Genomic DNA, 27,217 nt, shown 5'->3' on the forward strand with positions numbered 1-27,217 from the left:
GACCCACTTCCCTGGAATTTGGATCAGGATTTTGATTAATATCTACTATGTCTTTTCTAACAAAAAAGTGTTTTGTTTTCATTTTGGCTCAAGTGAAAAGGATAATTATTGCTAATGATTTATAGGGCAGAGAGAGGTAAAATGAGAACACATTTCAAAAGAATGGCAAAATGTTTTCTGGGAGAAATCACACTCAGGAGCTTCCTGACCTTGCTGAGCAACTGGTCTGGGGGCAGTGGGGTACACAGGGACACATCTTCTGACATCCCTTGATGTGTCTAGGGAACCCTCAAGACAGATCTTTTTCCTTTCTTGTTACTGAGAAGCAGAATTTGGGATAGTTTTCCAGATCCAAGGGGCAATATAAACGGACTTTCCTTTTCGTGCTATGTGCCTTGGAAGCTGTACGTTTCCAGGTCTGTTGCAACTGGCTAACGTAGGCAGGAATCTATTTTTCCTCTCTGTGTTCAGGTGAACACACCGCTTGGTCCACAGGGATACTTGCTGTGATCTTATAATCTGCATCATAATGCTGCATATTCTGCAAAGTGGTTGTGAGACTCGGGGGTGATTTTGGAAATGCTTGTGTAGCTCAGACTGAAATCCATGTTATACTAGCTTATATAACGTATATACTGTCTTATATTATCTTATATAACAACATGACTTCATATACTGATATAAGAATAACATCAAAATTAATATATGCTGATACTGAGTGAATGGAACCAAAATGCAGCCTCTTGCATCAACACTAGTATAAAAATAGAAATTCTTGTTATTCATGGTGTAGGTATAACCAAACTGAGCATAATGCAGCCTCAGCCTCATTTAATATCCATGGCGTTCAGTGAGAGTCTTTCTACTGACTTTGTGCTCCAATCTGGGTGCTTGATGGACACCCAAAAGTAACCAAAAGTAGGATCTGAGGAGGAACAAAAAACTTAGATGGAACACAAAGCACTACTGAGCCTTGGCAAAGTTGCCTCCCTGGGCTGACAATTTTTCTGCTAGAATTCAGGAGTTCAGGTCAGGGTTCCTGATTGCTAATCCTACGGGGGAAGCAGAATGGCATGTTAAAAACAAATGTTTCTTTTTTTCACCAATAAAATGAATATGGTAACGCAGAACTGACTCTTGTGGACACTCCAGGCTGGTGGTATTATGTCTCAGGCCAGCATCTTCCACTTAGAAAAAACAAATTAATGTGTTGGATTTGCCGAGTCCCTCTTAAAGGTCAAGTTTCTTGTCTGCTTGTGAAAATAGTGGTGGCTTCTTCCCTCGGTTAAGAATCCAGAAGAGTGTAATGATAACACCAAAAGGAGCTTTTTCTAAGTTTAAAAGCAACAGAATGGTTCTTGGGCCCTTGAAGGCCAGCATCTGGGACCACAACATAAGCAGCAAACCTAGAGTTGAGGACAGGATCTTCTCATCCTCAGCTACTAGCTGGAGTACAATCCATAGGTCAGAAATGACTCCTGGTGCAACCACTGCCAGCTATTGTTGTTGGCAAGCCAAGGAGCGATGGGAGAGGCCTGATGTCCTATAAAACATCTTAAGCAGTCTTTCTTGTGCTGTGGTGGCCGGGTATAGAAACAGGTTGTTGCTGCTTGTCCTTCAGGGGTTAAAGAAACTACATGAGGAAACTGCCTTACAAACCTAGTCTTCTGTCCCTCGCGCGTTCCTCCGCCCTGGTTGATAACTCACTGGTGTAGTTCGTGTTTCCCAGTGGCCAGCCAATAGCAGGGGCATGCGTGTCTGCTCTGGGTCAGCAGCCTTGCTGCTGTAAAACCTGGGTCTACGCTAGGTGTGCAGGAAGCACCGGTAGTTGCCTCTTAAATAGTACTCCTTCCTTACAAAGAAAACGCACGTGTTTCTTTTTTGAATGTTTACAACCTATAAAGTTTTCCACCTTTTGATACTTATTATTAAAATTCAGCTGTAGGGCTTTTTTTGTTTTTTGTTAGTGCAGAGGCTTGCCTCATTGTACCTAAAGCAGGTTGAATATTTGTAACAGCGCCTTGGCCAATGCAAATCGATGTAGTTATGTGATGTGCACTCAGCTGAGCAGTTCATTGGCCCAAGTCCTAGAGATCTAGAAACCTGAGAACTCTCTCTTCCCTCTGTGCACAAATGTAAATTTGTATGTCACATAGACCCTCTGCTTTTAATTACTTCTTGCAGCCGCCCGCTAAAACCTTAACCAGCAGTTTCAGCCTTCCAAAGGAAAGACGTTACGATGCATTCCCTCTTATGCCTGGATCATATTTTAATCCCTTCTTTTGGGAAGCGTCCCCCAGCAGGAAGAAACAAGGCTTCAGCACACATGAATCGCAGCTGGAAAAGAGCATTTGTGATATTTTAAGCTGATGTTGGTCACTTCCATGGAACACGAGTGACAGATGCTCTATAAAAAGAAGAGAGAGAAGAATATATGTTGTGAGAGGTAACAGTGTGAAACTTGCCATAAGATTAATCTAATCATCAAACAAAGTAACTAGAAATCAAAATGAAAGTGGATGCCCAGACAGAGAAGCTTTAGAAGTTCCACTACGAAACACTGTTTTATCAACTCAGAAATGCCTATTTTATAAAGTATTGCAACAGCATAGAAAATAAGTCTAATCTGCACCCAAGTAATTAAAACCAAAATAGTCTTTGGTTTTACAAGCTCAAGTAATATAATGAAGAATGAGGTGTAAGGACATTTTTGCTTCTTAGATGTAGTTAGATATAATAGGATGGAGTTTGCAATCACGAATAAAATCCACATCCTTCCCTATCTATGAGCACCTGTCTGCCAGCGTGTTACTTTTGGGTCTGTCATGGTATCAGAAGTACTCATGCGACTATGTTACACATGTGTTACCTGTTTCTTCAGAATCTCATCAGCCTTTTACAGGAATTTCCAACTCGGAATGCTATCAAACAAGGGTTCATCTTCTTACAAAGATGCTCCATTCTTGAGAGATAAGGAGCCTTGCAAACGCCAAGAGTGGTAAAAGTTGTAATACTAAGGGGTAAACTTGGAGCTTATGTAGAGGCTTCTCATTAATGTAAGACCTGGAATACAGCAATATTTAAATAACATGTATATTTAAGTTTTCTCTGTTTCAAAAACAGGGCAGTATGAAACTAAGTGTGCACATAGGTGTTCTATGGTTGCGTGGGCTGCCAGTTGGGCCTGACTTCCTTTTTCCGGGAAGTGTTGATGGCATCACAGGTTTAAAGTTCTTCATTTTGTATCTATTGATCTGCACTTCAAGCAACCCGACTGTGGTGCTATATTAAAGGAGTCATTCATTACAGTAAGTCACTCCTAGTTTTCAAGTTATGTAGATTGAGGGGTGCTTTGATTTCACACTGGTCATGTAAATCTGGGTCTGCTGTAGGAGAAGCAGAGTTAGGGAGAAGGAATTGACTATGGTAACCGCTGATCTGAATCTCTGGTGATTCATGCCAGGGATGTGCAATTCAGAGCATTAGTTCACTTGGTTTCTTCGTCCTGACTGTATGGATCTGCACTCTCAGTCTGAGGTTACTGGATTCAGGTCGCTCTTGCGTTATCCTGGTGGGACTAGCCCTTTTGATAGATTGCAGTGACTCACACGAACCTTATAGCATTTGCATTTAGGTAACTGGGCAAACAAATGTTCTAAAGGCATCTTTTCCCTACCTTAGTGCCTGTTCTAGATTTGGAGCTTGTAGCAGGACTGAGTTAGGCAAAGATTGCATCATATAATTAAACCTTCTATATCTTCTACCTTTGGGACTGCTTTTTAATGCAGCCTTTGCTGAAAGGACTGAAACCTCATTAATGAAAATACACCGTAGGTTTGTTACAAGGTCTGATGGTGTTGAATAGCCCCCAAACAATTGCTTTGCCTCCTGTCAGTCTGCTTTGAACCAGATATGCTTGTTCTGCATGTTAGTAAGGAACATAAATTCAAGAAAACAAGATAGTTGAAGCACTTTATTAATTTCCTGCAGCCCATGATGGAGGTAGGGATTCTCTCTGAAACGTCTGTTCTCATCAGCATACAGAAAAATCAGGCTTGGCTCAAACCTCTGGGTAGAGTATGCAAATTTTTATTTTTGTAGCTAAAACAGGAGAAAAAAATATTTTCCATTTCCTCTTTTGTTCCCAGTTAGTCCATCTGTGGGGAGAGGTTCTACAGGCCTTGGGGAAAGAATCTGGTGTGGAAGGCTGTATGCTTTCCTTTAATCAGCTTCTGAAGCTCTCTGCCCAGCTGCCAAGTGGTTAAAAAGACCGAGATGTGTGAGAACTGGCTCCAGTGATCATGGGCATTTTCAAACTTCTTTTTCTCTTGCTCCAGTGTCTTTTTTTCCAACTTCAGTTTTCAACGGATTTTAACACCAAATCAATTAATTTAAAACAAAAGAGGCTTTGGCTCTTGAGAAAATGGCCCTTTAACCTTCTGAAGGTGCTAAACATTTGCTGAACTTAATAGCAAAATAAAGTATGTGCTGCAAAACTCCCAGGATGACAACAAAGCTAAACAAACTCACAGAAGCTTCCCCTACAGAGCTCTCCATTGAATTGTTCCCTGGAGAAGAGGAGGGGAGAGGGAGTGTCTGACAGAGGAAATTTTTTTTTTTTTTTTTTTTGGTCTGATTTCACGGTGCATGTTTGCAGTGCTGATAGGCATTTCTACCCTGATTCTCGTTTAAAACAACAGTTCTATGGGGGAGCTGAGGAACCCTAGACTACATTAGTTCTTAAGTGAGGTGCTCATGTTAAGAATAGAGATCAAGAGACCGTGTGTAACCTATCTGTTATGAAGATGTGGGCAGGATATATAAACAAGTACACGAGGAAAATGTATGCAGGCTTTCAAGAATCCTTAGCTAAAAAACTTCCTGGAATGAGAACAGAAGACATGAAGTATCTACTCAGTCCCTCCCAATTAAATGATATTTCAGTGGGCTTAAAGTTTACCCCCAATTGTACAAAGAAAGAAGAAAAGTGAAGGAAGGCTTCACACTGTTCCTTTTTCCAGTCTCTGCTACCGGGATACACACCTGAAATCTTTCCCCTTTTAGAGTTTCAGGCAATTCTTAGTTTTCTTTAAAGATTAGCTATGAAGACAGCATAGTGTTTAACCTTCTTGCCCTGATTAGGATGGAATGTTAATTAATACTTATTCACTACTTAATGTCAAGTGCTGTTGAATGTGCAAAAGAGCAATGTGAACGTAGTTCAAAAATTATGATAATGAGGTTCTTGAGATGGAACCTTTGATTTTACTACTGTTATAATTCCTTAGATTTCTGTTAATATTCTAACTCATTAGGTACATATTTGATTTTTCCAGGCAATTGCTTTACTTTGACTATATGTGCTAATGATCTTTCTTAGTGGGATAAGCTTTTGGATGAGTTAATCATGTCAGACTTATTCACTCATTGGCCACCTACTTCGGCTCTTGTAGCGTTGTTCATACAAAGGATGCTGTAGTCAGTCTCAAGTTGAACGTTTGGATTAATTAGCTAAGAAATTTAACTTTCAGTTTTCCACCTAACTGCAGGTTTGCCAGTGTATCTCCATCAGTTAGCATTACTTCTGCTGTCCTTAACTCTCACCTGCAGATACAGCTGTCTACCTTGGTTCTTGCATTAAACATATCTTCTACCTTCTTTGCGCATGTCTTAATTGAGCTCTGTGGAAGGACTGTGTTCCTAGTCTAAAGTAGTTCTGCTTTCTCCTGCTGAACTTCAAGTACATCTCTGAATCTGAAGTATATACCTTACACGTGTTTATCACGCGCTAGTCCTTGGTCTCTCCTTGACTGACACAGCCATCTTGGCAAAAGGCTGACTGCCTCTACATGTGAATGCAGGTTTAGGATTGCAGTATAAAAATGAGAAAACAAATCCCACGTATCGCATGTAAAGGGCCAAACCTTTGGCAATACTGATTTGGGAAAGGCAGTGAGACATTTGAATGTGAGCCTCCAGTCAAGCAATGAAAGGAGTCTCGTACAGACAGGAAATAGAGGGATGGGTAAATCATTCTTTAGTGATTCATGTATTCCTTTTCTGCTAGTGCATTGCCTTTCATAAGACTGTTATTTGAATCACGAGTAAAATAGTTCATATAACTGAGGCAAGATGTCAGCTGATACAGCTTCTGTTGAGAAAGATTCCTAGAGTTATCCAAACTGACTCTAGATGCAAGCCTGGCCCTTGGTCCCTTGTTGTTATTTATCCAGTACAGCAAACTCTATACCATTAGGATAGTAAATCCAGTCAGTGAAGACATGACCAGTGGATATCACTGGTAATTGTAGGGTAAACACTTCAATAAGGCCAAAACAGCAAAGTGAGGGGTTAATGTGCTGTAGGTCAATTTTTTTTTTTTTCCAGTTCAACCCAAACTGCCAGTGAATCCGGTTCCAAAGCTTGGTTCAGTTCCTGCACAACCCCTGATTAAACAGGAAAAACCTGTGAATTGTTGGCTTTGAATCCTGGACTGAGGACAGGGTGCACTTGGGTAACATGCATGCTTCAGCGTTTCATTTAAATTTCTAAAGCTTCAGAGGAAAGGGAAAAAATCTAGGTCTTTCTATAAGAGGGGGGAAAAGATCTAATCTGTTTACACCCTGCATTCCTTACGTTCCTTTGGTAGTCTGCTACTATAAAAGCCCTCAGTCCCACCTACAGTATGAGTTTAATGGACCTACAGAAAAGCTAAATCTTTCTGTAGAGGCAGATATGACATAATGTATCTAGAGGTCCTGTCTTATTTAGACAGCAGTGCATCTAAATTGTTTGTGATTATTTAGCGCTCTGAACAGATCCTGGTTTTCCTTCAGAGGAGGAGACAGGCATGTAGCCACCTTAATTCAAAAAGGCTCCTTTCCTTGCTAAGAACTTTAAAGTGTCCTGGTATGGGAATGCCCTTTCTGGAATATGAAACTCGGGGTTGGTTTTTTTTTTTTTTTTTTTTTCCTTCTTCCCTCCTGTTTGAACGTGATGACTCAAACTTGGTACAAATCCAAGGCAAATAAAAGGTGCAGGTGCCTACAGTTGTTTAACTCCTGAGTCGCTGTGAATAGAGATCATGAAGCAGACTAAAACTGCTTCCCATGGTGTGGGCTCCACCCCTCTCTCTTCCCAATCCTTTTCGGGGTACTGTGATCTAGGCACTCTCCTGACTGACACTGAAGGACTAGATGGGAGTTGAAGATTTCTTATCTTCTGCTGCTTTGGTTATTAAATCATCCCCTTTGCTGCAGTTTATCGTAGCGGTGGAGTTAACAGCACCTGGCTTACTTAGGTTTACTTTCCCATGTGCACTCTTTTAGAATGGAGCCAGATGTTTGGTTATTTTTGTTCATGTAACACCGTTGTGTTGGGCCATTGGAATCATTCAACAGCGGTATGCCGGTAGAAGTTGGATCAGGATCCATGAAATGTGAGCATGGAGTGATTATTTCTGCCGCGTTCAAACCATGATAGACTTTTAAAGACTGAAACGGAGTATTTGGAAACTTTTGGAGTGTGGGGAAGGGGCAGCCAAACCTACGTCTGGCCTGTAGCCAGGACGTACAGCCTTGAGCGCAGATCCAAATATTTGGATCAGGAAGCCACCAATACTTTGGGGAGGGGGCGAAGGCGATTTAAAGACTGCGATCTAGCTATTGCTAATGAACTTTTAAAATACATGATCTCCATTTTCGGTACATTTCACTTCTCCTGCTCCACTTAAAGGATATCCAAAAGATAGGTGTGCAAAAAAAACCCCAAACAACCCAAACCCTTAAAGTCCCTATCACCCTACCTAATATCACCTCTTTCATAAGACTAGCCTGGACACTTAACACTTGGCTGCTGTATGTATGTAATCATTTTGGAAGGAATTGCTGCTGGAACCGAATAAACAGCACCTGGAATGCTCAGAAACATATATAGCATGTCTGAATAAGGCAAATCTCACTGAAGTGTCTGAGTGAAGGGGAACACTTGATATGCTTTGCTCCAGTTTTGGTAGCAGTGTTATATTTAACCAGACAGTGTGGATGTTGAAGCCCTGAAGCATTGGTCTCTGAGGTGGAATTAGCTTCTTCACCTATTCACCTACCACTAACAGCAAACAGAGGCTCTTCTTCAGGTGATTGGAGGAAAGAGAACCAAAAAACCTTAGTAGCAGTGCCATAAATGCAAAGTTAAATGTCTCCAGGGGGTATAATATAGCCACAGCTTTCAAATTCTGCAATGTTTAACTCCTTGCTTTAAAAGTCAATAGTACATTTTGTCTGTCTTTAAACTCACAGGGGCAAAGAGATTAACTATTATCGTCACTGCAAGGACATGAATCTCACGCATTTTACTTGTCTTCCTGTGAATATCTTTAACTTTGCTTTGAGAAGCGATTGAAGAAATCAGTGGCTCTATTAATTAACATTGGAAATAAGGGTACACTTTGCATAACTGAACATTAATACCCTGTCAGGTGTCTCTGAAACAAAGACAGTATGTGGAAGAAATGGCAACAGAATATCAACAGCCCCAATCAAAACTAAGCTCAGTGATCAGCATTTCATAACCAAAAAGTGATTTGAATAGTGTAGCCTTGAATCACAGCTTCCTTCTATGATTTACGGTAGCTCTGATTTTATTTGCAAATGAAGGCGTAAGCACAGCGATTTGTTTTAATATTAAGATATTTTCTGGAAAATTGTCTGAATATAATGGAACAAATCCTTAAGGTGTTTTAAAAAAAAAAATCCAAAGAAACTAAACAAAAAGAAAAACCCTCTTGAATTCTGCACAGCTCAATCCTCTTTTATCAGTTGCGGGTCATGCTCATTTCTTCCCGTTACCTGTCTTTCCCTTTCCCTGTTCCTCCCACTATCCCCCTTAAAAATCAAAAAAATAACATACAATCTTGCGTGGCGTGAGATAGAGACACTTGTTCCTTTTGCACAAATCCTCACTGAAATTCCAGCCAGGCCCCAGTGTTGTTTTCAGCCCTTCGGAGCAGGGGAAGGACCACTGAGTTGTGACCTGTTGCAACGGTTTCTTATCTTCTGCTTCAGAAAGAAACTGAGCCTATTATTTTGAGCTGTTAATGTACGCTGAAGAATCAGTGTCTGCCTCTATATTGTTCCCCTCTCAATTGTCAGAATTAGGAAAAGACGTTGTCATTTTGAAGGGCTGCACAGTTCTCCACAATTAAGGATGCGGAACTGATGTTGTGGTAAGTCCTGCTTGCTGGCGTGTGTTGTAGATGTGGAGGGTGGAAGACTAGCGGTGCTTCCCATGGGGTCAGCTTTCCCACCCAAGTTGGAAAATGGGTGGTAGGGGTGGTCGCAGCGGTAGAGTTGCTTTTGGAAGCTCTTGAACAAATTGTATTGTGATTGGATCAGTACTTATCAGGCTAGCTACAAAGAGAAGTATTTTAAAAAAACCCTTTGCTGCACCACCAGTTCAAGAAGTGCTTAGGAAGTGTCTTATCTACTGGGCTGAGTGCTGTAACACAGTGAAGCTCTGCTGACACGAGAGAGCAGTGCTGTTTTACACCAGACATGAACCTTTGACTGAAAGCATAGCAGTGAATTAATGTGTTTGTAGCTGGGAGGCAGGGGGGCTCCCTCAGTGATGCAGATTTGTTTTTTCTGTTCCATGTTTATACTCTAAGCTTTGGTTTTACTCTTTGTTTGCATATTTGTGCCGCAGCATCCAAACCATTCAAGCATCTTCTGCTTCAATATGTAAGGCTTCAATACAGGGTCACCAATTAGGGAAGCTGCCACTTGAGGTGCTGGTAAAAGGTTTCAGGCCAGTGGGACTCCCCTAAGGAGGGGGCTGCTGGGCGTTAACATAGCCCTGACACAGCCCAGGACCGCTGTGTTTCTCCAGTTCAGCCGTGCCTGGCACATCGCGCTCAGCCCAGTGAATATTATGGGAGAACACACTGCCTGGCATTAGGGGCACGGAAAGGGTTGCAGAGATAAGCTGCAAGTTAATGAGTTATAGAGGCAGAAAGAGATGATGTAACCAACCACAGGAGACTTACGCTAGCTAAATGCATTACTTAAGAAATTTATTTATTAGTCAATCTGAATAAAGAGATGCTTCCCAGAACTCTTCAGACTCTCAAACTCCCTGTAGGGTGTTTTTTGGATATTTTTTTTTTTTAAGGCTGTTATCTACATTTTTTGTAGGTGTTTCACAATATTGTCACCTGATACTTCCTCCTTTGACTGAGGGTTAGCTGTCAACTGCCCATCCCACCTACCTTCCAGTTTAAGATTAGGCCTGTGCCTTTTCCACCCTGTGTATAAGGACTTACTGACTGCTCTAATAGAGGATGCAAGAATAAATTGGACTATCAGTCCTCTCTAAGCAGAGGGGACCGTGGCAGATAGTTTACCAGCACTGTATTTGGTGCCTCACCGGTTGCAGGCCTGGGCAGGGCAAAGGCAGTTTTCATTAGCCTGCTCCTATGTGGAAATGGCATAGAAAAAAGTGTTCTCCATCACTAGCAGAGCAAGGCTTCCTAGTACCATGGCTGAACAGCTGCAGGGACTTAGTTTATTTCAGGATGAGCCGTTTGAGTATGTTGTCTCTGGATTTCTGAATTCAACTCTGAGTAGGGCTTCTGTCCCTCACAGCTGGATATACTAGTGCCACTTCTGCACACTTCATATTGATTGTGGTGTCAATTTGCTCCTCAAGAAAGGTCTAGTCAGAGATTTGGTGTTCCTGTTGTCTCTCCTATGTATCCTGTGCAGATTTCAGAATCTTGCATGACCAGTAGATGCAAGTGTTTATATTCCCTACTTCTCACTGAAGACAAAAATTTGTAAGCAGGACTAAAGCAGCAAATTGCGATGGTATCAAGGCCTACAGGGCATTCCCCATTCTGTAATGCACTGCTTCCAGTGTGTGACAACATCCCGATCTGATATAGTCCTGTAAAAAAAGGAAAAAAGAAAAAAGAAAAAAAGAATTCTTTCCAGTATGAACACTTAGATGGACTTGTCTAAAGTCTTGTTCTGCATAGAGAATTGGATAATGTACAAAACAAAATCCAGTCTTCAAATACTGTCTAACTTTTTTACAGCATTCTTCTTGTTTCATCATTTGCATCCCTTGGCTTCCATTTGTCATTTGTTTTGCTGCTTCTGTTTCCCCAAAGGTACCTCATCTCAAAGGAATGAAATGTTTTGAGCCAATGCCTGGAGGCCCTGTGTTAATTTGTTTTATGGCCCTTTTCTCCAAGCTCATCCCTCCTATTTTCTCCAAAGAGAAATTCCTTTTTCATCTAGAGTAGCTGTTTGAATCAGCAAGTTGAAAACATCACCATCAATCAAGTTCATGTTCAGTCTAATTTTCAAGCGTCCAAGTGATTTAGAAACTTGAGTTCTATTTGTAGTGGTGATCAAAGCCCATATGCCAGATTTGAAGGCATTTCAGAGTTTACATCCATTGATTTGAAGGAGAGTTCAGTTCCTAACCACATGCCGTAATGATTTCATGCCTTAGGGCTGACATCCTCTAAGGTATGTAGCTTTCCAGCATCTACTGAAATCATGGATGCTATGAAAAAAGAATCTAGGAGTTCCAAGATGCATTTTTCAACATTATGGACTATATTCAGTAACTGAGACTGTTGTGGTTTGTTTGGTTTTTTTTTTTTAAGGTCCCAGGATCTACAGTTAAAATACATAAATGTTAGTGCAGACAAAAATGTCACATCTCTCTCTCTGCCCTCAGTCTCTTCCACCTACCCCCCCCCCAACTTTCCTTGCTTAGGAAGGATTCAGACCTTGGGGTACATGGAGAAATACTGTCCCCTAAGCTCTTATTTCAGATACTAACTTGAATGGACTTGTCTTTTCTGCTTGAAGCATGTGGACTCCAGCAATCCAAATCAATCTCTGGCCTCAAATACTTAAAAAACCCCACAGTATAAAATTATTACATTTGCCTGGGAGCTCTTTACAAAACAACATTATGCGACTTACTGACAATAATTTCTGTGCTGTGTGAGCATCCTGCAGTAGTTGCACTTATCTCCAGTCACTGCCTGGTTTGGACTCAGCACACAGCTCCTCTCAGGGAGTGCTGTTTAATTGCTTCTCGGTATTACCCAAGGTTTGGAAAAGATAGTCTCAGGGCATGGTAGGCGGGCTTTTTGTAAGTGGCTCAGGCAGCTGGGTACCCAACCTCAATTAAAACAACCTTCTTAATGCTAGGCCAATGTCCCCTGATACAGCAAAGTAGGCAACTGCCTACCGTGGGCTGTGAGGGGTAGCAGAGGGGCCATGGCCCTACTTGCCTACTCCAATTCTGCCAAAGCCCTGGCAGCAACTGCTCCAGAGGTGTCAGGGCATCAAACGCTCCAAGAGGAAGAAGGGAGACGGGGTGTAGGAGGAGGCCAGGCCATCCTAAAAGTGGAAACTTCCCATAAGCTCCCATTGTCTGGGAGCATCCAGAGCTGCAAGCCCATGCTCCAGTTCAGCTCTTTCCCCTTCGCTCTGTGCCTTCCCTCTGAAGAAGAGCTCTTCTCGCTTCCTTTTGCCTACCCTTCTGAGAAAACTTGAGTTAGCTCAGCCATGGGACAGCTGACAGTCCCAGCCTACCTTTGTTTTTAAGAAACATCTGTCTGCTTTGCTGCTTCTCCAGAGTAAAAGAAACAGCATCACCTATAGGCAGACATTAGCTGAATAGACTTGGGGCCACAATAAGAAACGTACCAGCCTTTACCAAAACTGCTGACCTGGGTGTTTTGGCTACAGCCATATTGAGTTTGAATATTTGGTCCATTTAAAAAAAGATAGTGAATTCAGCCACAGTGAGGCATAATCAGTCATGCTTTAAATGATTAATAGAATAAAACCCTCTCCTGCAGCTCCGAATTGTAAAGTAGCTCATCTGTCACTTCCAAGTTTTATTTTTTCTTATCAATAAACTACAGCTTAGAAGGAGGAGGTTTTGAACCTGTCAGAACTCTTCTATCTGATATAAATCACAGTTTTTAACCCTTTCAGCAGCATGAAAATAAAATGGAGCATAAATTGGTAAAAAAGTTGATTTTCACTTTTCTTAAGGAATTAAAGTGGTATAAGATACCATATCACTGGGACAACAGATTAAAAACTGGATTTCTTTAAAGGCAACATGCACAAGCTTTTTCACTGGATATGCAATTTTAAGTGTTAGATGAACAGGAAAAGTGAGAATACTTTTTTTCCAAAAAAATATACTGATAAACTGAGTTATTGGGCCGATTTCCCCACTTAGTGAAAATTATCAGCAATTGGTTAAAAAGAAAAAAAGCAGAATGAGTTATGTTTTGTTAGTCCTACTTCCTCCCCTTGTTTCTCTTAAGAAGACAGGGAATCAGGTGAAGTAGTGAAAGAGAAATCTACGTATTTTGTGATGTTTTAATAATCTTGCAGCAGGACCCTTAAGGAAAGGATTGCTTTTCAAATAAAACATAATAATCCCAGTGCATTGCAAAGAGAACAGCCAGAAAAAGATGCAGTCCCCTCGGTGACCCCATTTACAGCTTCTGTTGCAATGGGAATTCTGCATGCCACGCTATGTCAAACCACGTTTGGGTTACTTCACAGCAACACGCTGTAAGCAGCAAAGGAAGCGTGGGGTGGTAAGTGGCAAGATAGCTTGGTGATAGCTCTTGGCAAATTCATTCAGCAGCAGCATTATTACTCATTTATACATTGCCATCAGCTAACATAGCAAAATACAGCAAACAAAATGTGCCTAACAAGTGATAGAGTCTTTGCTTGAAAGGGTCAAGTCCACTGGTGCAATAAGCTATTACAAACCAGCAAAGCAGTGCAGGAAAATGATCAGAAAGCCATGGAATGCGTGATGAAAAGGACAGGAGGACCTTGGGAGGTCACCTAGTCCGTTCCTCTGCCTCAGGTAGGATGAACTCTAAAAACCATCCCTAGTAGCAGATGCCACATCCCTTTGTTGATGCCACTGACATCTTTCACTGATAGGTATTTTGCAAGATGACCAGTAAAGTCAGCGCATTTTCAGAGCAAGTGAGCTTTCCTCTGCTTTCTGAGGAACGCACAAAGGAATACTTGTACATCATCTGCGAGGCCATTTCAGGTGCCTTGGAGGCGAGCTGAAAACACAATGCTCCTGGAGTTTGCGTAGCTGAAGAACTGCGGAGACTGTTGAGATGATCAAGTGGGGCAGGCCTCAGCTGTCCTCAGCACTATCATTGCCCTCTGTCCCAGCCTGAAGTCAGATTGATGGAAGCAAGAGAAAGAAGCACTGGAGTGATGTTGGAGGAAAATGTTTCAGCTTGCGTATGAGGGGGGGAGAAGAATAGAAATAGGGGACATATACATAAATGTTTTGTAAACATTTTGGGATTTTGATGGTAATGCATACCTCCAAGTTTTTTCCCTAGCATCTGTCAAGGGAGTAGCTCTTGGAAAGGGAGTTGTTTCATCATCCAGACTGAAATCTTTTGCCTTCAGTTGCAGACAACCTCAGAACTGGCAATCGATGGCAGGCAGAGCTTTCCAAAAGAATACCTGCAAGTTTGATCCTCTCTAGTCTCGGGCACAGGTGCAGTATCTTATCCTACTTGCATCATGCTCTCCTACCCTTGGAGAGGTGAACTGCCAGGCCACAGCTACCTGTCCCTTTCTCACTGATTCTGAGGAATTCCAGGGAAAAGGAGAAGAAAACCTTAAGACAAACACATGGCGTTTTGTTCATGTGGTGTGTGATGTTTCTGTAGGATTTTTCCTATAGCTTACTACTGGTGTGTAAGTTGGACCGTGACTAGTTTTGAGAAAGCTGGTTTTAAAAGTTATTTGTATTTGTCAAACACCATGTTAAAGCTAGCTAAAGGTTATTAATGCGCTAGTCACGCTTTCCATTTGGTAGTCAGTAATTAACAACCATCGTGGCCGAGACCACCTCAGATTAAGCAGTCAAGAGGCCATGAAGTGATATCTAATTCCAGTCATTAACATTTTAGCAAATTTACTCACAAGTGAGAAAAATCAGTACTCAAAGTAGAACTGGGCACAGCAGTCAGGGCCAATACAGGGCCATCCCACGGTGCTAACTTACCTCGCAGCACAGAAAGCAGGTCACTCGCATCTTGCACTGTGCCGTAGCAGCGGTGCATGTTTCCGTCTCACAAGATTTGTCTCTCCTTTATGATAGCAATGCTAATATTTGTCAGTGATGAGTCAAGGACAGCATTCCTGTACACAGAGAGTTCTGTACAGCAAAGGGCAGGATCTCTTAACCTCTTGGTGGTGTCTTTTGTAAATTTGGTACACAGACTTGGAGGAATGTTTGTAAGCACCGAAAATGCTTACAGTGCTGAAAATCATAAGATGATTTGAGCAAAACTGCCAGAACCTGATTTTGTCCAGCTGGGTGGCAAATATTTGCTTTTCTTCATACTCTTCATTCTTTTTATTGCAGTTGTTTTCATTATAATGATCCTCCACTCTTTAAATGCAACTAGATGTCTCTTGACTTCCAGTGTTTAAATCTCTGCGTTCAATTAGCTCAATAGTTCTTGCCATTAGTAGACAGTTTTCAAAAAGAAGTAAGATGAGAGGAGTAGCAGCAGCACAGAGCTGCTTGTGTAATGCTCTTGTCTAATGAACCAGGCTAAGCAAGGCCATGCCAAGGTTATCTAGGTATGGTTGTATTTGATAATGACTCATCCAGGGAGCTTCCTGGCTGGCCAACACCCTTTCCTATTAACTGCTCTGGTGGGAAGGATGACTCAGGGTGTGCTCAGTGGCATGCTTGCTGCTCTGCTGGGAAGAGCGTTCCCGTGCCCTTTCGATAGGGGCTATCTTGGAGGGTGCCAAGAGAGAAAAAGACATGTTCTAACTAGCTGTTTTTTCGTGAGTGAGGTACCTTTTAAATAGAGATTGCTTTGTTCAAAGTTGGAAAGTAAACCAGGAAATTCAGAATTAAGGACAGTACTTTCTCCTGATCTGAACCACCCAAATATCTGTTGGATCACACCAAAACATTAGCATTCCCAGCGGCTTCAGTGGAAATAAACTCTCCTTAAACTGTTAGCACAGTATGGACTGTCTCACTTAGAGTCAGCTAGGCAATCCTGACTGGTCAAGAGCAAGGAAAGGGATGTTTTTTCCCCTCACACTTCCTTTGGATTCACGTTGTACTTGAGCAGAGTCTGTCTGGATTTGCGTAGGGCAAATGTCAACTCAAAAGCTAAAATCGTGTCTCTCTATGTCTGACAGTGATACGGTGTGTAATTTAAGGGTAAGAGCACCTGGCCTTTTGTCCAAAGGAGTCACTTCAGGGAAGCTGCTATTCATCTGCACCTCCACCTCCCCATATGTAAAATGGGAAGAATGTTAATTTCCTTCATGAAATGGTTTAAGGTCTACCAGTGACAGTGAGAGAGGTAGATGTTTCAATAGCTGGTAACAGTCATCCCACACAGCACGCAAGCAACTCTTTGAAAACATTAAGTTGTAATCCTATCTTCCTGCAGGAAAAATAGCAATTTTAAGACAACCCATTTTCATCTCAACTAAACTTGAATGATGTTTTAAGAACTTAAGGGTCGGGCTCCACGGATGTCATCAAATTAATGAAGAACAGAATGTATTTTTCTAAAAAATGTTCTAGAAATATGCAGCATCAGATGAGATTTTTTTCAGAAACTGGACTGAAATGTCCCTGAGTCTATTGGCCCCAAACTGTTGGCTTCAGCAAATCAAATGAAGTATTTTTAGAAGTTACAGATACTAAATACTGGCTTTAACTGTGCTGTTTTAATCAACAAAATGTGGACACAAACCTTCTTCCCTTCAGAGTTAGTTGTTTATGGCTTTTCTCCCTTATATTTTTTCTGTTTGGTCTTTTCCCAGATTTTTCTGGGTTTGATTCCCCCTCCCTCCAAAGACCAGATGCTTACAAAGTTTGCCATAAGCATAGTTCTGTGGAATTTGCTGGTACCATCTGCTTTACTAACTTGGCAAGTTAATGAAAAATCAGATGACAACAGGCTCTGTATCTTAGCCTGGCATATAAACTGATTGGTGCTACTCTACATCCCTATTTTTTTCCTGGCTAGAGAATTTCTAGAGTTTCAGAACTGTTGCAGTATTAACAGTGATATGTTTTGGAGCCAACTGTTATCCTTGTTTATGTGCCTGCTCAAATCTAATTAATGCAGAAGGGAAAATGCACTCAAAAGACACACTTGTATTCTGGGAAATATGATAATGCTTATAACAAATGACCACAACTATTAACCTTAAATACTCCACATTTGTGAACAGATCTTTCATTATGTGTAGAAATAAAAAGTTACCCTGAATATTGAGAGTACTGGAATAGTTTGTTTAATTGATATTTGCATGGGCTGAACTCTAAGCACAGAGTGGAAGCCTACAGGCTATGCAACACCAGCTTCAACCAAAGGCTGATGTTTGCACATGTTCTCTCACTGGCAGTGGTTTGGGTGTAATGTGTGAAAGAAATGGCTGGAAACAAAAAAGGTCTTGAATCAAGTCCCATTGCAAGCAAGGGCAGGACTGACCATAAACATTTGGGAGCAGTTTTGGTGAGTGGTTCACAAGAAAGAGAACGTTCACAAAGTTAATCCTTTCCCCTTTTTTCCCTTCAAGAAATAGTAATCTAAACATTTGTGTTTAGAGGGTTTTGCACCTCTGTGTTCCACCTTGGTCCCTGTGAAATATCTCCAAAATCACGAGATGATGGAGAGGTTTTAAGCAGCGCTCACTATCTTAATGCTTGCCGTCTGCTGACTTTGGTTGCTCTTCGCATAAAAACTTTTCAGGATGGAAATGCCCTGTGCACTACTCTAATTACTGGCATAAGGATACTAAAGACAAGTTAAGACAACAGGTCTAGCTTCTTCTGAAAGCTTGAATGCTTGATGGGGTGCTGTAGCTTCCCCCTTGCACCAAATAGCAAAGCTGATCCCATACAGTTGGATGCCTGCTGCAGCATGCTGTCATAACGATAAGATGCTACGCTGATGACCCTGTCTTCTCAAGTCGTGCTCGTAAAAAAGGCATGCCTCTGCGCAGGCATATCCTAGTCTGGAATAAGCAGCAGCATATGGAAGGTTGTTTGCGCCTCAGCCGCTGAGACTCAAAACAAAATGGTGTGGAAGTGGTAATTATTTGATAACTGAAAAAAGGATACATTATAACTGATCAGTTCAGTTCTGCCGTTTTATTGAACTGTGTGGCTATTGTCCAGAATGTCCTGTTTCAACATGCTGGCATCACTTGGAGTTACGCTGCTGCCTTCTTTTTCCTAGAGAGTTTTTTTCTATTTATTTTTTTTTACACAAGAGTGCTGATGATTTAAGTAACACATTATTTAACTCTTTTATTGGCAAAAGCTGCTGTGATGTATGTTTGTGTGGTGGAGGCTGTGAATTTAATGGTCTCCCCATCTGTTTGTTCTAAAAGGGGAAAAAAAAAAAGATAAAACCCCATCTCACAGCTGACGTAAGGCTCAGCCCTTCTCCCTTCCTCCTCTCCCTCCCCAGTAATCACATTATTCACTGGGATGGAAAAAAGAGTTGGTGTTAATTTCCTCCATTCCCACACCTTGCAACCCAGCACAAGTTACTGCCATTTCTTGTCCTTCAGAGACCAATTATTGTAGGTGAAGTCAGACACAGAAGCAGCGTTGCTAGGAGTGGGAAATGGGGACTGGGGCTTTATGCAACTTTTCGAGACTGGCAAGATGCAAAAATCTGGATTGACCCTTTGTAAGCCTTGTAGAATGGAAACCTTGGGGCAATTTGAAAATGGCATGTATGATGGCTGCTAGGAAACTGCCTGAGCCCAACCTCATGTATATGATGTCCTATAGATGTAAACCTAGAGGGAGCGTGAGGGGTGATGTCTGGATGGGGCCCTGAGATGGCACAGCTCGCACTGTGCCCTCCAGGTTCTGATACAGCTTTGAAGAGGGATGCTGTGGAGCATTTGCGTAACACTAAGGTCCTCCTTCCTTTATTTTTGTGGATCTTGAAGTCCTGCAGTATTCTTTCGCATCCACAATAAGCTCTTAGCCCCATGACTTACATGGCAGGCGCCGGCCTGTTCGGGTCCGAGCATCCTGGCTGGTGGCCCAACATGCGGCGGGTGCACACTCCTCCTGCAGATACACAAGAGTTCACTGGAAAACAAACCTGGGTCTTGGCGAAGCAACAGAGCAGAGTCTTCTACGGTGAGATAACTCTGTTGTGGAAAGAGGATTCAGTGAAACTCCTGATGAGGTTAGCACCAAAAATGTTTTTATCTTAATTGTATGCAAGTGAGTTTCTCCGAAGTACTTGACAGCACGTGAGAAGACATCTGTCATTTCTCAGGTTCTTCTGTCAGCGGCTCTCTTCCACTTTCAAAGCTGGATTAACGCTGCTTGTACTTGTAGTTCAAATTTTACAGAAGGAAAATGCTGATATCGGAGGAGCCTGCCCTTTCCACTCCTTGCACCAGCAAAGATGGTAGTGGTAGTGCTCTGCAGCTCTCTTGAAGGTCCCGATCGCAAAATAGTTCTTAGTGAAATAGTTTTGCTTTGTCCCAAGACTGAAATCTGTCAGAATCCAGGCAGTCATTGGAGTTAGTTTTAGGTAATAAAAGACAGGCTTAAATAAATGCATTGACTTCAGTGTATTTAGGCTTCTGCTGGCACCAGAAGATGTGCTTATGCAGTGATAGAGTGACTCGTATTCTTCCTTTCGTGTCTCTGCCCCTCCTGTTTCCTCTGACTTGGAAGGAAAAAATGAGCTATGCATGGTTTGAAAAAATGTCTAAAAAGCAAAAGTGGCTACCATGGAGAAAGAGATGCAGGATGCCACTGGATCTTTCTTGCTGCTTCTCCATTTGTACGGTTTTGTCTGTCTTTTCTCTTAGCTTAGACAGTGTGGGCACCACTTCCACTGTCTGTAAACACACTTTGGATTTTGCTCTCGTGTGTCTGTATCGCAACTTTTCTTGAGAAAAGGCCCCTTTGCCAGCTTTGTTCATGTAATTACAGTGCAGCACAGGATAGACTGGGAGAGAAGGACCATAATTAGGATTTTTTCAAAAACCATTTCCTGTGCTGACTACTGATCTCCTACCAGTCCTGCCACTGCTGTCTCTTGAATAATACCTGCCTCCTTTCTGTACTTAATGCCACTGACGAGGCCAGCTGTCAGGAAGGCACAGTTTGCCTCCTTTTTTGCTTTGTAAAAAGCTTTTTTTTCTTCTTTTTTTCCTGCTCCTTTCCCTGATGGTGTTGTCAAATGAAGCTCGCTGTAAAATGACAGTGCTCTGTGCTGCTGTAGCATTTTTCATCTCAAGCCTTAATGTTCTGTGCAAACATTCAGTATGGACTAGCTATGTGTTTATTTTTATTCATTTTCTGGATGGGCAGGCTCATGTTTCTTAGGTTTAAATTAGGGCTACTGATAACTTTCTCAAGGTTTTTTCCTTCAGCTACATCTCTGGAAACTTTAGATACAGTTCTCTTTCTGAATAGCTACTACTTGGGGGTGAGGGGTGTTGGGAAACGTGGTATTTAGACCCCTTGGAGAGTCCCAGTGCTAAAAAATTGTGGCAACAGTATCTACCTGAAGATACTCCTTTCAGAAGAGATTTTCCATGTTGGCAGACAAATGATCATCCCAGTTTTTGCAGCAATTTCCAAGACAGTACAGCAGGCTTCCAGTGGAGTCTAGAACCAAGCCCAGTAAGTAGGTCGAAAGAATTCCTTTTTCCAAATGGCTATGTTCCAGGTTTCTAGGACAAATCCATGTAATGACAAGAAAAATAGTGAGGTTTTCCTCAAGTGTAATGTCTCTGGCACAAGTTGACATTTGGGATTTATGAAACTGGTGTACCATTTCCCATATAATGATAAATTGTTTTAACGGGAAAGAAAAATTAGCGTTGGTCTTCTGTTGGTGAGCTGAAAAGCGTAACTTTCTCTTTTGCTAACCACATCTCTAGTACTGAATGTGTGATTTGTAAAATGATACATTTGTGTTAATTAAAAATATTTTTAAAATACATTTTGATACAAGTCTTTTTTTTTCTTGCTTATTTTAAGCAGACCTCCAGCTTGCTGGGGCTTCTTTTTAGATTCTTACTGCTCTGATTAATCTCACAAAAATAATCCTTTCTATTTACTTCTACTTTGATACACACTCCAGCTCTAGCAGTACATAGACCAAAAGGTCAAATAGCCACTATTTCTCTGTGATTCCTTGTACAAAGTGGTTTTTCCAGACCGGATTTTTTTTCAGGAATACACTAACCAGGATACTGGAGTTGCCCATTGCTTTCCAGGAAGACCAAAAAGATTCTTGCACTCCATCAGGACAGGTAGTCTAAGCTAACAGGAGCAGAGCTGTCTGGGGAGCGGCTGGGAACTCGGCACGCTCTCTGCTCTGTTGCCTCCCGTCAACAGGGCTGCCTCACGGCTTGCCTGTCCAGGCAGGTCCTGAAGCACGCTGCGCTGCCTGATAGCGTATGAAACTGCCAGGTGCACTCAGACCAATGCTATCCTGGTATCCCGAGTGCTTTTTTGGTTCTGCCGACTACTGTCTTGTCTGGACAGTAAATATGGTCTTTGGTGTGGCTTCCTGCATTTCTCAAAAGTCTGCAAAGACGTGGCTGCAACCTTATCTTTGCTGATACTTTCCCTAGGTCTGATCAAATGAAGTTCTAAGTGATTCAAATAACCAGAGAAATGATGGGATGCCAGACCTCAGTGGGAAGAGAGCCCAGCCTACAGTTAGGTAGAAGTGCATATTCCCCACCTTGGAGCAGGAACGAAAACCATCTCTTGTGAAGTGTAAAATTTGATTAAACAAAAAGCTTTTTTTCCCTAACCAGTTTTACCATTAAACACTCAAGTAAGACCCTGTAGAAGGGTCGCTGTGCATCAATGTCCTATCGCTGAGTTTTTGGTGACGATTTGTGGTATTTTTCCTTTACAGCGTCCTAGGATCAGTTGAGTTAGTTTGTTGTGTTTCTATTGCTGTGTTATTTGGCATTCAAATATGTGCAGTCAGTGAAGCACTAGTCGGTTTCCTCATTTGAATTATCCATGCAAAGTTGATCTCTCTTTTTGAAATGTCATTTTCCTCACTGCCTTGATGGCTGTTTAGGGTCCAGAAGATCTAATGGGAACTGCAGTGTGGCTACTGAAATTGTACCACAAGCTCTCGTTTCATAGGCATCATCCACAGTTTATTTGGGGAGGAAGCAGGAGGAGTTGGTCACCAAGTATAAATGTCTGTAGCACGAGGACTGCTATTAATATGCCAGCTTTTGAAATCTTGTTTTAATACAGTATGGTTTTGTAAGGACCTAGGAAACTGGTCATATTCTTGACATCCTTGGTTTTCACTGTGTAGCACGTTTTTAGCTGTGATTTTGGTCTTCTTTCTAGTCCCCTTTTTTTTTTTTCTTCTTTACCACCACTTTGAGGATGAGACTTGATACTTCTTGGCCTGCTGATGCGCTCATCATCTTAAAACTGTGTGAAGCAGATATAAAAGGCACCATGTCAGGCAGTGATTTTGTCCCATCGTATAGCTGCCCTGCTAATACTACTCACAGTCTGCGGTCAGGTCTCTGTCAAAGCTAAGTTATCAAGATAATTGACTGCCCATTCAAAATTTTTTGGAGTTTTCCCACATCTGACAGTGGGCATTTGGTCGGGTTTGCTATTGGATTATTAGTTTGGATTATGTATTTTAGTCTCTCTAATACTGCTTTGCATGGGTCTGGGTCTGATTAGCTTACTGGGCACTAGTGTAAATTGCTTGAGTTGGGTGGATTTACTTCAGCTCTGCATGACAAATCAGAATGTAAGTGGTATTCCCACTCATTTTAAAATTTAGCTGGGATAGGTAGAGAAAACTGGTAGCTCTTCCATCTCTCCCCTTAAAATTTCTCCTTGCTGCCATGTCACCCCTCCAAGACCTAACAAAATACCGTGTCCATGTCACCTTTCAGCCCCTACTTCTCACAGGTATGTGATTCTATTCTGTTTGCCCTCTGTGTTTGTGAAATACTTTGAGCTTGTCTAGGGAAACCAATGTATTTGTATCATAAATGGGATGGCAGGAAGGAAACTCCATCACATCCACCTTCCTTTTGTATTTGCTGACATAATTTATAGTTAGTCAGACCTCGGCACCAGCCTTTGAAACAGCTCATATCCGCTGCCGAAAACAAGGTAAGTGCTTGCAGGCACTGAAATCTGCTTGGCTACTTGATATCTATCATGTCCCTACCTGCCTAGGGGGATGCATCTAGCAAGCAGTGACTGTCTTGCAGTGTTCCAAAATTGGTTGGACTTGTCCAGGCCTACTATATCTATTGAAACAGATGCAGTTGCCAACGATATGGGTAGTAGCAGGTAAACAGGTGCGAGTATCAGAGATTAGGAAAGCTGGTTTAAATTTAATAGCTGGACAGTTGGTTGGAGTCGAAACAATCCCAGTGGAAATAATCTCCTACATGCAAACCAAGTCTACAAAGAGACATGACATGTAGCTAACAGCGGCCCTGATACAGTACAGCTATGCTCAGAATTTTTGTCAGAGAAGTGATTTTCTGGGGAGGTGGCATGTCTGTGCTGCAGTCGTGGCTGGGGACAGCATTCCTGAGTGGTGCTGGTGGGAGATATCTGCCTATGGAAGTAGCAAAGCTGGGACACTGCAAAAGTTTTATTCCCTGAAGCTACTGAGAACTCCACACACTACATTTCACAAGATCAAGGCTGTTAATCCCTGGATGCCTGCACGTATCGTTGCAAGGGTCAGCCTCCTGTACCTTGCTGCTCACCTGCAAGGATCTGATACATTGCTTTGTTTTCACTCCCAGCCCCCCCCCCCCCCCCCCAAAAAAAAAAAAAAAAGCAGAGCTCGAAGCTTTGCTAGCTGTAGTTGGGGTATGCCATTTGCTGGCATGAGGTAATGCTGCTATCTTCTTCTCTTTTGCATATATTTCATACTATATGAGGTGGTAACGTGACTTTGGATAGGCCTGGCCTCTCCTCTGCAGTTGCATGCTTACCATCACCCACATCCTTGCCACTTGTGATTTGAATTAGTAATTCCTGACATTTGTTTTCAAGCAGGTGGCTCTGACACACCCTGACTCCTACATTCAAATACAGGAGGGACGTACATACAGGAAGGGACAGGGACATCACCTCATTTCAGGGAGCTGAACAGGAACATCACTCCATCAGGTAAATGTACAAATGACACTGCATGACTGTGTCTCATATTGCAGTAGACTGAAGCAAATTGAAAAGGTGGCTTGCTATGGAAAGAGTAGGTCTTCCCCAATATTTGTTTCTACATTAAAGGCAGGTTCAGATCAAAACTCACATCAGACTCTTGACAAGCTTTATGAAGTTTTGTCACCTGCCACAAAACAGCATCTGGGCTCGATGTGCCTGAATATTCGTAACTTAAACCCTCTGCCTATGTCACATAAATAGTAAAGGTATTCAGCAACTTTGGGTTGAAGTTGTGTGGGTTCTTTGGAACAATTCTGACTGAAACACTGCTGAGTCTTCTGAGTACACAAGTAGGTGACCATATACTGTGAAGGAAAGCTGAGCTATTCCATACCACGGAACAGTCTCATGACTGTGAGATGCTCTTAAGTCTAACAGATGTGCATTTCTCAGAGCAAAATGCTACCCTGGAATACCGTAACCCATGACTGACCCTTACAGAAATTGTCTCTGTGCTGCATACTCATAGAGTAATATTGTTTAAAGATTGGAAAAGCTCATTGAATAATCTAGTTTTTACAGATGCTGTTTGGTTCCCATGTGTGTTACTAGTAAATTGATTTTTATATACCCTTCTGTTACAGGCTGTCCCATTTCTGTGATGAAGACTCTATTTCAAAGGCCAGGTTCTGTGCACTGCTCTGGGTGTTCCCTTTGTGCCTGGAAGAGATGGCTATGCCATGGCTTTTTGTCTACCCACTTGACTACTCTTTCAGTGTAGAAGATGGATGTGGATCTGGTGCTTGTGATGCACTGATGACTTCCTGGGGAATGTTGCATCTGAGCCATAAAGCAGGTGAGTACTGTGGTTTCTGGCCCAGCCCTAAGATGAGAAGAGAAAGCATAAGGTCTACTCATTCCACTTGGTGCTAGGACAGTTCCAGCTTGGCTCAGCCAAAATCGGGAGGCTTAAATTAGACCACTCATTACTCTTGCAGACCAAAGGACTTCTTCAAAGCTAACTAGGTGGAGAGTCTTTCTGTCCCCAACAGAGGAAGGCATCAGCGCATTAAGTACACACAATGAAACCCCACCTCAGCACGAAGGCACCTTTCTTCACCCGAGACTGCGTAATCAAACAATCTATGTGTGTAATCAGCCCAACCCAGAGAAATAATTTGTACAAAATAAAACAGCAGCATTGCCTGTCCAATAAGGCAAAGCAGACTTTTTTTTTTCCAGTTATAAAGGCTTTCTTAGCAGTCGGTGCTAAATGCAGCTGATCCTTGCTGTTCAAAGGTTAATCAGGGTGTTAGATCTGTTTTTGCTACACAGGAGTCTGTTGCTTTAAACAACAGTCTGTTGTATCAGACTTGAGTCAAAATATACCAGGAAACAAGATTTTTAAAGCTGCTCAGGAAGACAATCTTATGTTTGTTCAGCACCACATGGATTTGTATGTCAGGGTTGATGGCTGCGTACATTAAGCCAGAAATGAGACTAGTTTTTTGTTTCTTTTGCCTCATCATTTTATCATTGGTAGAAATTGTAGGGCCAGAACTTTGAATGTATCAGTGACATTTATTTTTGCAAGGACAGAAACAAGGTGTATTTCCATCAGGTAATGCAGCTGGTTTCTGCCTCTTCTGGAACACACAGCGCTGTCTGGTACTGCAGCAGTCATGAGCGAGTCTGTCCGCTGTGTTAGCTGGAGCACTGAAAAACAAATGGCAAGCCTTGTAGACGTTTCTGAAGTGTGTGTTTTCTGTTGTGGCGTGGCCACTGCATGTAAGACGGAGTGCCACCAAAATCTTTGTCATCCTGGCAACATAGACCAAAAGCTTCGATTTAATTCTTAAAGATCTGATCTGGAAGAAAGATGTCAGTTCCTTCTCCCAGTTTGTTTCTAAGTATTTACAGGTAGGAAATAGACCATGAACTTCTTATCACTTACAATTTCAGTTGTCTGTGTTGTGGATGTGTGAACCAAGGTTTAACTGCACACGGGACATTTGCTTATCCACAAGTATTTGAACTTGGGAAAAGAGCAGGCAACTTCTCAAAATCAAGCATGAGAGATTTTTAAACATCTGTCTCAGTTGTTTCAACACTGTGTTCATAGTTCAGTAGAGCTTTTGATGGTGAGATACGGCCCATCGGAATATTTGTCCTACTTCCGTTTCCAAACCAATAGGCTATCAACATCAACAAAAAATAAATGGAAGCAGTAGAAAAGCTCAAGTTACTCATATATATATATATAAAAAAAATAAAAATATGTATATGAGCATATATATAAAAATACACTCGCATATCAATATCAGATTGGGCAAGTGACCTTCTCCATATGCCCGGCTTCTTTGTTATGATAGAGCTGAACCTGCACGAGAAGGATGGATATGAGGTGGGCAATTTCATACAGATACCTCGGAAGCAGAAAAACATTTCCCATATGAAGAAAATGTGAGTAACTGCAGAAAAATAGTGGGTTATTTAAATGGACAGATTGAACAAAGATAGGTCGGCATGTCAGTGATACACAGTGGGCTAGAATGTATTCTCGGTGGAAATGAGAATGAGAGGAAATGAGAGAGGCTGAAATCAAGCCTCTGTTTCTCCAAATGGTATCTCTTCCTATAAGAAGGCACAGGCTTTAAAAGTTGCCTGGTGCAGTATCTAAGAAAACAGTGCAACACAACTATCAGAAGTCGTTACCTGCCAGGATACTACATGCACTTTTAGAGCTACCTTGCTCCAAACTGAGGAGAGAGAGCTTCTGTTTGTGGTCTTAGGGATCCTAGGAGAGGAAGGCTCAGCGAGGCTTTCAGCTTCACAGAAAGGATAAAAAAGCGCTATAAAGAATTGAGCAATGCTATGGCTGCATACCAAAAGTAAATTTACTGGGAAGGAAGTGACCAGCATAAGTTGTACCAGAGCTGGCCAACTCAGTGGG

This window comes from Aptenodytes patagonicus, chromosome 19 (genome assembly GCF_965638725.1).
Source record: "Aptenodytes patagonicus chromosome 19, bAptPat1.pri.cur, whole genome shotgun sequence".
Taxonomy (NCBI): domain Eukaryota; kingdom Metazoa; phylum Chordata; class Aves; order Sphenisciformes; family Spheniscidae; genus Aptenodytes; species Aptenodytes patagonicus.